A 13,982-nucleotide genomic window follows, 5' to 3' on the forward strand; every position below is an offset into this window, starting at 1 on the left:
TCTGTGTGTTCCCAGGCATTTCTGGAACTCGCCTTGAAAGCAAGGTGAGAACTCATGCAGCAACAGTAGAGCAGGCTGAAGACATGATAGGGAAAGACAGTAGTAAGTGCTGAAAGCTAAAAGCTTTCAATCCACCTCTTTTCTCACCTGTCCCATTTCTCTCTCTTCACATGCCCCATTCTTCCCAGCACAAAATAATTCCGCAAACAAACTCAAGCCATTGGGACGAGGTAGGGTATTGGCGGGCAATAGGTGAAAAGTGGAAATGTTTTGACCAGAGTCTCCACTTCCATGTCCCCTCTTACCATCATCCCTCTCATGGCCCACCTGCACTTCCCTGCCAGCAATGAGCTGGCGAACACTTTGCTGCAGATCAGTGGGGCAATGAGTGACCAAAGCTAGGGTATCATGTGTCCTATTCAAGGTGGCATTCTTTTTTTTTGAATATATTTGTTCATGGTATGTGGGCATCAGTAGCAAGGCCAGCTTTTATTGCACATCCCTAATTGGCATTGAGAAACTGGTTGTAAGCCACTTTCTTGAACTGCTGTAGTCCATGTGATGTAGGAACTGCGACGTTAGCTCGGGAGTTCCAGGTTTCGGAAAAACACTGATCAAGGCCTGGGCTGATGCCAAGAGGCCTGTCCACTTGCATTCTTATACTTTTCTGCCATGGTTTGATACAACTCAGTGGCTTGCTAGGCCATTTCAGCCACATTGCTGTTGGTCCAGAGTCGCTTGTAGGTCAGACCGGATAAGGATGGCAGATTTCCTTCCCTGAGGAATGATAGTGAACTAGATGAGTTTTTATAACAATCTGGTAGTTTCATGGTCACCATTACTGATATTAGTTTTTTACACTATTTTATTTTACCCAAGGGTCACCCTTGCTTTTCCTGATACATGTTGGTGACCTAAGCCTTGGTGTACAGGACATAATTTTAAAATTTGCGAATGATATGAAACTTGGAAGCATCGTGAACTATAAGGAGTATAGTGTAGAACTTCAAAAGGACAAGTTGATGGAACAGGCAGGTAAGTCGCAGATGAAATTCAATGCAGAGAGGTGTGAAGTGATTTATTTTGGTAGGAAGACAATATAAACTAAAGGGCATAATTCTAAAGGGTGTGCAAGAGCAGAGGGACCGGGTGTATATGTGCATAAGTTATTGAAGGTTGCCGAACAGGTCTTGAGTGTGGTTAATAAAGCATATAGTATCTTAGGATTTATTAATAAGGGCATAGAGTACAAGAGTGTAGAGGTGTACTACCGAGAGGCTTCTTTAGTTGAACAACAAACTTTATTTACAGAGCCGCTGGATTAGCTGCTGGCCTCTAGCAAGGGTACAATACATCCCCACCAAGGCTAGGAAAACTCCGCCCATTATAAGCTTCCCAATGCTCAGTGTTGATTGGCTGTTCTGACCGCATGACCCTTACTCAGTAAGGCTGGCCTTACAGCAACAATCACCACATTCCTCCCCCTTTAATTCTTTGTTTTACATTCTTTATTTACACAAATTACTTTATACAGCTGAATAAAAAACAATATCAAAAATCTTAGAAGTAATAACACTGGCACTTTGTCATGAATTCAGGTTATACATTTATATACATAGGTCCACTAATTACAAATCCAGCTGTTCAGGGGATTTTCGGTTGCAGATAGAGCGGCGTAATTCTATAGCCTGAGGCTCTCCCACAGGCTCGACACCATCAGGAACTGCGATAACGGGTACCTCTTTTGGCACAGGCAGTTCATCACTATTTGATTCAATGGAGACATCAGTTATATCTGTAACAGGTTGATCAGGTGCTTTGGTGCTTACAGGTTTAATAAAGTTCCTTGGTGGCAACACTGACTGTGGAAGGGTGTCCAGGTGATCCACGTGTTTCCGACCTTCTACCTGGTGTGAAAGGGGTCCGGTCTCACAGACAATAATTCCTGGGATCCAACTTGGACTGCTACTGAAGTTTCTAATATATACAACTCCATCTACCATAAATTTCCAGGCTCTAAGATGCAAATCGTGGCTTGTTTTCTGATTACCTTGGTTCTTCTCTACCCTCCCTGGCAAATTTGGAAATACGAGGCTCAGTCTCATTCTGAGATGACGCTTCATAAGCAGTTCTGCTGGTGGAATTTCTGTTGTTGCATGCGGAGTCGTGCGGTAGCTAAGAAGAAAGCGTGAGATTTTGGTTTCCAACGTTCCTTCCGACAATTTTTTTAGTCTTGACTTGAAAGTTTGGACAGCCCTCTTGGCTAGTCTGTTTGATGCTGGGTGATAAGGTGCAGTTCAGATGTGTTTAATGCCATTTAGACTGGTGAAGTTCTGAAATTCAACACTTGTAAATACGGTTCCATTGTCTAATACAATGACTTTGGGCAATCCGTGAGTGAAAAGACATTAGCTTAACCGTTTGATGGTAGCATGCGAAGTAGGTGATTTCACCTCAACAACCTCCATCTTTTTTGAGTGTGCGACGATTATGAGCAAAAACATTGTGCATAGGAATGGACCCACGTAGCCTATATGGATTCGCACCATGGCCGGCCAGGCCATTGCCAAGGATGTAATGGGGCTGCAGCTGGCAACTTCTGTTGCAGTTGGCACTGTTGAAAGTGCTTGATTAACTTCTTGATATCTGCATCTATACCAGGCCACCACACGTAGCTCCTGGCAAGCATTTTCATTGTAGAAATGCCAGGATGAGTGCTGTGTAATACAGTTAGGAGCAGCTCTCTGTCTGGTACAGGAATGACTACTCTTGCTCCCCCATAATATGATGCCGTCCTGACAACTCAATTCGTATTTGCGGGTAAAAAATGGCTTCATTTCCTCGGAGACGGGCTCATTTAACCATCCTGTAAGTATCTGGTATCTCACTTTGGACAGAAGCGGATCTCAATTGGTCCAGTTCCTGATCTGCTTCACGCAGACAGGTGATTTGTCTAAAAACTTCAATTAAAGGACGATTTCTTGGGGTACAGAGTAAAGGAGATGCTTTCTTGTAAGAGTAAGCGACTAAGGGTGTCTGTGTTCACTGTGTATCCAAAGGTCCGTGCTTGAAAGTGTATTCGTCGCTGAATTCTTGCCGAGACTATTGGCGAGAAAGCCTTGTCTTCTTCGAAAAGGCCCAAAAGCAGTTAATGATCGGAGACAATAGTAAAGTGCCTGCCATGAAAGTATTGGTGGAAATTTTTTCAACTCCGAAGTCTATTGACAGTCCTTCCTTCCCAAACTGCAAATAACCTTTTCCGGCCACTGAGAGGGTTCTTGGTACATAACCTATTAGCCTCTCAGAGCCGTCATCCATTTCATGGGACAATACTGCACCAACACCAAATGGAGAGGCATCGCTGGTCAATACCAATTCTTTAGATGGGTCGAAGTGCACTAACAAGGTTGAGGAGTGCAGCAGTTGTTTTACTCTGTTGAAGGCTTCCACCTGTGTGGCCTTCCAGGACCAACGATGGTATTTCTTCAGCAGTATGTGCAAGGGGGTCAGTACTGTTGATAAGTTGGGTAAAAATCTCCCATAGTAGTTTACCATCCTTAAAAATGATTTTAGTTTGGTGATATTTGTGTCAGAAGGTGCCTCCTTTATCACCTTAACCTTTCCTTCCACAGGGTGTAATCCTAGTGTCTCTACATGGTGCCCCAAATACGTAATCTCGGTGGCTTGGTAAGTGCATTTCTCCGTTTTTAGGCAGGCTCCAGGTTCCAGAAATCTTTTTAATACCTCCTCTAAATTTGCTAAATGCTTAGCCTCTGTCGATCCAGCTGAGGACTTCATCAAGGCATAGTACAACCCATGGTAATCCCTGTAGCAAACTCTCTATCATCCTTTGAAATATTGCACATGCCGAGGACACGCCAAAAGGTAGGCGCGTATACTGGAATAGGCCTTTGTGTGTGCTTATTGTGACATATCCCTGGGATATGTTATCTAACTCGAGTTGCTGGTACGCATGGCTCCTATCCAACTTAGTGTAGGATTGACCTCCTGCCAGCTTTGTGTACAAGTCTTCAATTCTTGGAATTGGATATTTATCCAACTTGATGGCCTGATTAACTGTTAGCTTATAATCGCCGCAAATGCAGACGGTCTTATCTAGTCTCAGTATGGGGATGATAGGTGCTGCCCATTCTGAAAATGATACCTAGTTCCTCCAACCTGTTTATCTCGGCATCCACTTTTTCTCTTAAAGCATATGGTACCAGCCTTGCCTTAAAAAATCGCGGAGTTGCCTCTGGAGCAACATAAATCTTGGCTTGCAAGCCTTTGATTTTTCCTAATTCACTGCGAAAGAGGCTGTCGTTTTATTTTTTGAACAATTCTAGCAGTCCACTGCCTGCACTTGAAAAATCTCAGATCAGTTTAACTTGATTCTTTTTAGCCAATCACAGCCCAGAAGGTTTGGTCCTTCCCCAGTCACTATTATTACTGGGAGCTGGACTGACTGCTGCCCATAGCTCATAGGTACCATGGCGGTGCCTTTTACTTTTATTGCTTCTACCGTGTAAGTCTTCAACTGGGCAGAAGTTCTCTCCAGGCTTAAGGGTTGGGTACCTTCTTTCAGTTACTGTAATGTGCACTCACCCATCATTGTGGCTGATGCCCCTGTATGTGCCTCCATTACTGGAGGCTTCCTGTTTACGTGGAGAGTGACAGTAATAGGGTCAGCCTTGACTGCTTTAAGGTTAAAAAGAGAGTGAATGTCAGAATCAGTTATTTCAGTCTGTGTACTTCTAACATCTTTGCTGGCTGGTTACTTGGCAGCCAGTCCAGGCTGTACTAGCTCTGTACTGCTTTATCAAATGTCAACTTTTGCAACAGTAATAGCACTCAGCCCCCTTAAATCTACATGTTTCAGGAGTGTGGTTATCCCCACATCGATAACATTTCAACTTCAGGATCACTGTCTGATTGCCTCTGGTATGTTTTTTTGATTTCTGGGTGATTGGGAACGATTCCCGCTTTCTAGCTGCTTCTGCAATTTTGGTGTCGCGTCTGGCTGCAGGTTCCTACCCTAACTGGTAAACGGTGCCATTTTGCAAGCTCTGTAGCTCCTGCAAACCTTTTTCAGCATTTTTCATGGCCAGTCCTATCTCCATTGCTCGTTTAAAATTTATATCGACTTCTGCCAGCAATCGATGCTGAATGCGTCCTTGCGCACACCACAAACTAACCAATCCCGCAGCATGTCGTCCAAGGTCATTCCGAAATCACAATTCTTTGACAACTGCTTCAACTTAGCAACATAAGTTGCAATAGATTCGCCTGGGGTATTCACCCTCATATTAAATTTGAACCTTTGCATAATGACTGATGGTTTGGGCTGAAGATGGCCCTTCACTAAACCCCTGAACTCTGAGTTGGGCGCGCTTGGGGTTGTGAGACTGCAAATAAGGTTTTAGGTTTGACTCCCACAGACGCTCAAGAGAATTACTTTGGGCTTTGCCTCCTCCCCTATTTTGTTGGCCTGGAAAGAAAACCTGAGGCGCTCGATGTATCGAGTCTAGTCCTCCGTGGAGGTGTCAAATGGGCTCATCACCCCAAAGAGAGGCATCCTGTTGAGCATATTTTTTTTTCTTCCTTAAAATGAGATACTCACAATTGTAGGGTGAGAGGCAGCGCCAGGATCATTTATCCTCGTCACCAGACGTAGAGATGTACTACCGAGAGGCTTCTTTAGTTGAACAACGAACTTTATTTATAGAGCTGCTGGATTAGCTGCAGGCCTCTAGCAAGGGTACAATACACCCCCCCCCTAGGCTAGGAAAACTCTGCCCCTTATAAGCCTCCTCGTGCTCGGTACTGATTGGATGTTCTGACTACATCATATGTTTAAGGCCAGTAAGGCTGGCCTTAAAGCAACAATCACCACAAAGAGGTCATGCGAAACTTGTATAAAACATTGCTTCGGCCTCAACTGGAGTATTGAGTCCAGTTTTGGGAGCCACGCTTTAGGAAAGATGTGAAAGAAGTAGAGAGCGCGCAGAAAAGGTTCACAGGAATGGTTCCAGAGATGTAGAACTTCAGCTACGTAGATAGATTGGAGAAGTTTGGACTGCTTTCCTTGGGAAAGAGGAGGTCGAGAGGAGATTTGATAGAGGTATTCAAAATTATATGAGGAGCCTGGACAGAGTAGATAGGGAGAAACTGTTCCCACTGGTGGGAGGATAGAGAATGAGATTTCACAGATTTAAGGTAGTTGGCAAAAGAAGCAATAGAGTCATGAGGAAAATGTTTTTCATGCAGCGAGTGATTAGGATCTGGAATACACTGTCAGAGAGTGTGGTGGAGGCAGGTTCAATCGTGGCATTTAAGAGAGGATTGGATTATTATCTGAAAAGAAAGAATGTGCAGGGTAACGGGGGAAGGCAGGAGAATGGCACTAGGTGAACTGCTCATTTAGGGAGCCCGTGCAGACACGATGGGCTGAATGGCCTCCTTCTGCACTGTAACAGTTCTGTGATTCTATTCCAGATTTATTTAATTAATTGAATTGATACTTCCGATACCATGGTGGTGTTTGAACTCATGTCTCTAGAGCATCAATATAGGCTCCCTTACCACCCCCTCATAATGTACAAGCCAGGGGAGGGTCTGCACGCACTCTTTTCATTGCCGATTTTGATGCTCTTTGCAGGTGACCACTCTTTCCTGGACAAAGACATCATTACAAATGTCTGCAATATCATGCCACTCATGCTTGAGATGAACTCCTCTAATCGCTCTGCAAGTGTGCAGAGTGAGAAGGGAACGCCAGGCGGTACATCATACATTCTTTGCTGCTGCTCTAAAACATATGAACTAGGAGCTGAAGTAGGCCATTCAGCCTCTCGGCCCATTGATCCTGTTCCGCCATTCAATAAGATCATGGCTGATCTGATTGGAAACTCTTGCCTACCCCCAATAACCTTTCATCCCCTTGTTTATCAAGAATTCATTTATCTCTACCTTAAAAATATACAAAGACCCTGCTTCTACTGCCTTTTGAGGAAAGGAGTTTCAAAGACTCACGACCCTCAGAGAAAATATTTCTCCTCATTTCTGTCTTAAATGAGTGACTCCTTATTTTTAATCAGTAACCCCTAGTTCATGATTCTCCCACAAAAGGAAACATTCTCTCCACATCCACTCTATCAAGGCCCCTCAGGATCTGAAAGGTTTCAATCAAATTGCCCCTTCCTCTTCTAAACTCCAGTGGATACAAGCCTAACCTGTCCAACCATTCCTCATAAGACAACCTGCCCATTCCTGGTAATAGTCTTGTAAACCATCTCTGAACTGCTTTTAATGCATTTACATTCTTCCTTAAATAAAGAGACCAACACTCTACGCAGGTGTGGTCTCACCAGTGTCCTGTACAAATGAAGCATAACCTCTCTACTTTTGTATTCAATTCCCCTCACAATAAATGATAACATTCTATTAGCTTTCCTAATTACTTGCTGTTCCTGCATACTAGCCTTTTGCGATTCATGCACCAGGACACCCAGATCCCTCTGAATCTCAAAGCTCTGCAATCTCTCACCATTTAGATAAAATGCTTTTTTAATCTTCCTGCCAAAATGGACAATTTCACATTTTCCCACATTATAATCCATTTGCCAGATCTTTGTCCACTCACTTATACTATTTATGTCCCTTTGTAGCCTCCTTGTGTCCTCTTCACATCTAACTATCCTACCTATCTTTGTGTTGTCATCAAATTTAGCAACCATACCTTCAGTCCCTTCATCCAAGTCATTTATATAAATTGTAAAAAGTTGAGGCTCCAGCTCTGATCCCTGTGGCACATCACTCATTACAAACGAGCTTTTATTTTCCTCAATAACCTTTGATGTGGCACCTTATCAAATGCCTTCTGGAAATCTAAGTACAGTACATCCACTGCTTCCCCTTTATTGATGACACATGTGACTCCTTCAAAGAACTCCAGTAAATTGGTTAAACATGATTTCCCTTCCATAAAACTATGTTGACTCTGCCTGGTTACCTTGATTTTTTCTAAGTGCCCTGCTATAACATGCTTAATAATAGCTTCTAACATTTTCCCTAGGACAGTTGTTAAACTAACTGGCCTGTAGTTTCCTGCTTTCTGTCTCTCTCTCTTTTTGAATAAATGAGTTCAATTTGCTATTTTCCAATCTAAGAAGTACCCTTTGTGTCAATGGTCCCTGAGGGACAGCACCTGCATTTCAGAGCTACGAGCATCCTGTAGTCTCTGACTGCTGTCCCTGTCTCCATCATTTGATCTTGTTCATTTGTGATCTGTGAGACCCAAGGTGAAAACCCAACTAAATGCCTTAGTGATCCCACCAAAATGAGTATCTCAGCTGTGCATGACCTGCATGAGTCCTGTGATGGTGCACCCTCCAAGTGAGTGAGCTCCTCTGAGGAGCTCTCATGCCCTCCTACACCATCTCTTGTGGAATGTCAAGGTAAGAATGTCTCAAGTAATCATCGTGTAGATGATCTTATTTCACTTGCTGTTGTTTTAGTCAACATGAGTGAGTGCTGTATGCCATGTCTGAGATTGAACTCTGTCAACAGGTAGCTGGCAGGCTGGATCTCTGGTGGTCAGTCATATCCAGTGCCTTCTCCTCCGCAGCTGTCAGTTGAGAGGTGGCTGGCGGACCACATCTGGTCACTATAACCACTGAACCTTGCTAAATATTTTAATTTTGAAACTGAATGGATGGAATCTTATCAACAGCACGGAGGTGACTTCGCAGGCGCAGAGATTTGGAAAGCTGCATGTCGGTTCGGTTCCTTGACATGTTCCCGCCTCCACTGGGGGTAACCTGGAGGATCTGCACCGAGGCGCAGTGCTGGAACAGTAAAACATGTTAAAGTCAAGGTGCTGACATGCTGGGAGGGGCCGCAGAAACATGCCTGGCATATTTGTATGAGTGTGCGGCAGCTGCGGGGTGAGGTGGCACTGGAGCCCTGCAATGCCCCACTCTGGTTGGGGTGGGACGGCAGCAAAGAAATTCCAGGTACAAGTATCACTAATCAATGCTCTTCTCTCCTTTTCAGGAGAAGAATGCACATAATACAGCCGAGTGGGTGAGGGCCAGCCCAGTTGGCAATCATTAGCAGGTTCGAGCAGGAGGCCCTCGATCTGGAACGTTGCCATGCGCCCAGGTCCACTGGTGTCGATGAGGCTGGGGTGCCACGGGCAGTTATGTTTGCCCGGCACTGAGGTCACCATTAGTGTCCCGGCAGCCATGGCACTGCTGAATGTTCAGTGATTGAAGTTTGCAACATGGCTTGACCATTGCTTATGGAAGGATGAGCGCATAATGATCTGGGGGACAGGGATGCAGATTGACGTCGTTGCCATGTTAACTAATCAAATGTCCTTGTTCTTCCTTTCAGCATCATCGGAGCAGGACCGGGAGGAGGCACAGGGGCCCCCTCTCACACCTGAGGGCCCTGAAGTCTCTGGCCCACCAGCATCACACCATCAGGCACCAGCACAGATACTAGCATCTCAGTGGGAATTAGATCATCAGTTAGTGCCCCGGGGCACAGTGGTGAGGGCACTTCACAGTTGCTGGAGGAGCGGGCAGAGACAGAGTGTGCCCATGGCGCCAGCAGTCGGAGGACTGCTGGGGGCCAGGCATATGCTCGGTCAGTGGCTGATGATGTGCCTCTGGAGTCATCCATTGTTCAGCAAATGCTGGAAGCCCAGCAGGGTGTGCGGGAGTATCTGGTAGAGATACATGAGGCTATGCTTGGCTTGGTCACCGTGGTGGAGGAGTCCATGTGGACCATCGCCGATGCAATGAGCCTCATGGCCGAGCGCCATGTGTCCTCCATGGAGAGAGTGGCGACTCTCATGAAGAGGCTCCTCCAGGAGAACAATCAGGGCTTCCTGGGGATGCGCTCAGACCAGCAAGCCCTCACATTAGCACTGACCAGCTGAGGTCAATGCTGGTGTGGGAGATGGTCTGGGCACCAGGTTTCCCAGCTCGGTGCCTATCCATCTACATTGTACAAGGAAGTCCGAACCAACTTCATATTGGCGCAGCAGCTGCCTGTCGTCTCTGCGGGCTCCTCTCAGGGCGCTCCAGATGAGGGCAGCAACTCCTCCGCCCCTCTGCCAGTGACCGTTGCATCCAATAAGGCTGCGGCAACTGGGGAGATGCCAGCTATGGAACTGGCCACTCACTCCCAGGCGGAGCCAGCACACAGGCTCCACAGGCCAGAGGACGGCCGCCAAGGTAATCGAGGCCAACAGGACAGCACAGTGAGCAGGCTGTCTCAGATGCCAGTGCCAGCAAGGGGGAAGCACCTAGATGTAGCCCCCGAAAGCCTAATTTTAAGGCACCTTAGGCACACCATGGATTTCTCACTGGTGCTTTTGTGCTGCCCTGCACTGAGGTAATAATTAGTTGGTGTGATGTTGAAGACCTATGTCATTTTGTTTCCTTAAGTTCATTTTGTTATATCATTAAATCTAGACATGTGACCATGACTGAGGGTGACTCTTTTCCTCTGTAGATGGATGGTTACCCATGATGTTATGAGTGAGTTGTGTCACACTGAGCTTTATTGACAAGGCCCTTAGTTAATGTTCCTATCCAGGCAGATTTAGCACTCAGGCATCGAGTATGGAGCCTGCAGCACAAGCTTGTTGGAGGCCCATCTGCGATGTGCTAGCTGAAGGTTCGTTGGATTAAAGCCTCCCGGGAGTCCCTGCCTCCCTGGAGTATGCCCGGGTCAGCGTCTACCCCCTCAGCATTTCTCTGCACATGCTCATCCTCGGACTCGCTGCTGGACTCATCGTGTGCAGCCGCAGCAACTGTGTCCACAGTGTCCCCCCCTTTCCAGCACAAGATTGTGGAGAGAGCAGCATGCAACCACTATCACCGAGGCATGATCTGGAGTGCATCCCCTGAACGGTCCAGGCATCGGAAGCGCATCTTGAGAAGACCGATAGTTTTCTCCATCACAGCCCTTGTGGAGGCGTGTCTCCTATTGCACCGCTGCTCAGCTTCTGTTCTTGGATGGTGGAGAGGCGTCATGAGGCTCCTTCTGAGGGGATTGCCCTGGTCACCCAGCAGCCATCCATCCAGCCAGGCCGGAGCACTGAAGAGCCCCGGCACCTGGGAGTGTCTGAGGATGTAGGCGTCGTGGGAGCTGCCTGGGTACCTTGCACAGACTTGTAGAATCAGCATCCTGTGGTCACACACTATCTGCACATTCATGGAGTGGACGCCCTTCCTGTTGACAAAGGCACCGGGCTCACCTGCTGGCACCTTGATGCCCATATGTGTACAGTCTATAGCACCCTGGAAGCGGGGGAAGCCAGCAATGGCCGCAAAGCCTCTCGCTCGCTGTGTCTAGCTCGCCTGGTCGCAGCGGAAGTGGATGAACGTCAATGCCCATCTGAACAGAGCGTCTGTAACCAGCTTGACACAAGTGTGGACAGCTGATTGGGAGACACCACAAAGATCACCCACCGAGCCCTGGAAAGAGCCTGACGCATAAAAGTTGAGGGCAGCTGTGACCTTTAGAGCCACTGGCATGGGGTATCCGCCCACACAGTTAGGGGAGATCTCAGGGCCTATCATCTGACAGATAGAGTTGACTGCCTCCCTTGAGACACAGAGCCTCCTTCGGCCCTGCACCTCAGACATATTGAGGTAGCTGCTTGGCTGGCAGCAGGTTAGTGGCGTCTTCTGCGGCCCCTTCCGCCTTGGACTTCATCTTGTGCCTGCGCCTCTCCTCCCAAAGATGGCTCCCCTGGAGGCTGAATGTGCACTTTTGGCCTCCTTCCCCTTCTGGCTCTCCCTTTCTCCTCAGAGGAGGTGCCTCCAGTGGAGAGCACAACTCCTATTCCCAGGCTAAGGGAAGGCTTCCTGAAACCTGCAGGCCCCAAAAAGGATCTTCACTGCAGAGTGCTGACCTGGAGGTTGAGAGTCCTGTCCAAGCAGCTGGTATGAGTTTGGAAGTATTTCTACTCACACAGGCAAGTATCAATAACTTTCCAAATTAAATATCTGACTGAGCACATTCCCGACGCCACTAACCCCACTTATCCCACCCGTGGATGAGGTTTATACAAACGTGTCCTACCCGCCTGCCCATGCGACGACCTGAAGATCGCACGGGCCCCGAAAAATCACTGACAGTTGCTGCCTCCAGGGCCTTAAGTGGCCCGTTAGTTAATGGCGGGTGCGCATCAGGGATCATCGCGCACCCACTCACTGAAATATCATGATTGGACGCCGTGACGTCGGGACGCTTGCTCGATATTACCGCGCATCATTTTACACGTCAGTGCACGGGGCCCGCCCCCGCACGCCAACGAGAAAATTCTGCCCATTGTTTCAGATTGAAAAATTGCATGTCACTGCTTTTTTAAATTCATTCACAGGATGTGGGCGTCACTGGCTAGGCCAGCATTTATTGCCCATCCCTAATTGGCCTTGAGAAAGTGGTGGTGAGCTGCCTTCTTGAACTGCTGCAGTCCACGTGGTATGGGTACACCTACAGTGCTGAGGGAGTTCCAGGATTTTGTCTCAGCTACAGTGAAGGAGCGGTGATATATTTCCAAGTCAGGGTGGTGTGTGCCTTGGATGGGAACTTCCAGATGGTGGTTTTCCCATTTACCTGCTGCAGTGAAAGGACTATTCACCCAGCAGCAGTAGATATCCTTTGGGCCAATTAAGGCCCAATAGGCTCTCCGCCTTTTGGGCCTTAATTGGCCCACTATGATTTTAGGAAGGTGAGAGCAGGAAATCAGGGGTTTATTGATCAGTTAGCCTAACATCTGTTGTTGAGAAATTGCAAGAATCTGTAATAAAGGATAGGATGACTGAACACCCTGAAAACTTCAGATAGTCATAGAAAGCCAGCAAGGATTTTATAAGGGCAGGTCGTACCTACTAAACTGCTTGAATAGGTGACTAAATTAGCGAACAGGGGGATGTCTATGGATGTTATTCCTATGAACTTCCAAAAGGCATTCAATAAATTCCTTTATTTAAGACTGGTAGCTAATGTTGAAGCTCATGGAATTGAATGAAAATTATTAACCTGGTAAGGAAATAAGGCTGAGTGGAAGGAGACAAGAGAGTCGGGATGATGCGAAGGTACTTGATATGGCAGGATGTGACTAGCGGTGTTCCAGAAGCATCTGTGTTTGGCCTCAACTGTCTAAGACGATGGGACAGAAAGCCACATATCCAAATGTTAATGTCACAAAGATAGGCAGCACTGTAAACGGTGTAGATGGAAGTGTAACATTACAAAGAGGTAGTGATAGATTAACTGAATGGGAAAAACTGTGACAAATGGATTTTAATATGGGCAAATGAGGTTATTCACTTTGGGCCTAAAAGGAATAGTACAGAATACTTTCTGGATGGTGAAAAGTTACAAACACTGCAAGTCCAAAGAAACTTGGGGGTCCATGGGCATAGATCGGTAAAACGTCATGAACTGGTACAGAAAATTATCAGAAAGGCGAATGAAATGCTGGCCTTTATGTCTAGATGAATAGAATATATAGTGGGGGGAAGTTAGAAGTCATGCTACAAAAGGATAAAGCCCTGTTTGGACCACATCTGGAGTGTCTGAGCAGTTCTGGGCCCCACACCCGAGGAAGGATATATTGACCTTGTAGGGAGTGCTCTGCAGATTTACCAGAATGAACCATGCTCTCCAAGGGTTAAATTACAAGGAGCAATTATCCAAGCTAGAGGATCTGAAGAAGTCATACGGATTCGAAACGTTAACTCTGTTTTTCTCTCCACAGATGCTGTTAGACCTGCTGAGTTTTTCCAGCATTTTCTGTTTTTGTTTCAGATTTCCAACACCTGCAGTATTTTGCTTTTATACTCAAACTAGAGTCTGTATTCCCTGGAATTTAGACAGTTAAGGGTGATTTGATCAAAGTTTTCAAGATATTAAGGGGAACAGATGTTGATTTGCATCTCATAACTTCTTTGTTT

At 46.5% G+C, this 13,982-nt stretch overlaps 1 protein-coding gene across 1 annotated transcript in view; it reads right to left on the minus strand.

The window, feature by feature from the left end:
* Nucleotides 1-13,982, minus strand: part of LOC144686633 (mitogen-activated protein kinase kinase kinase 20-like) — a 131,123-nt gene that overhangs the window by 45,206 nt on the left and 71,935 nt on the right. The window lies entirely within an intron of this gene.

The sequence above is a fragment of the Cetorhinus maximus genome, chromosome 11 (assembly GCF_964194155.1).
Source record: "Cetorhinus maximus chromosome 11, sCetMax3.hap1.1, whole genome shotgun sequence".
Taxonomy (NCBI): domain Eukaryota; kingdom Metazoa; phylum Chordata; class Chondrichthyes; order Lamniformes; family Cetorhinidae; genus Cetorhinus; species Cetorhinus maximus.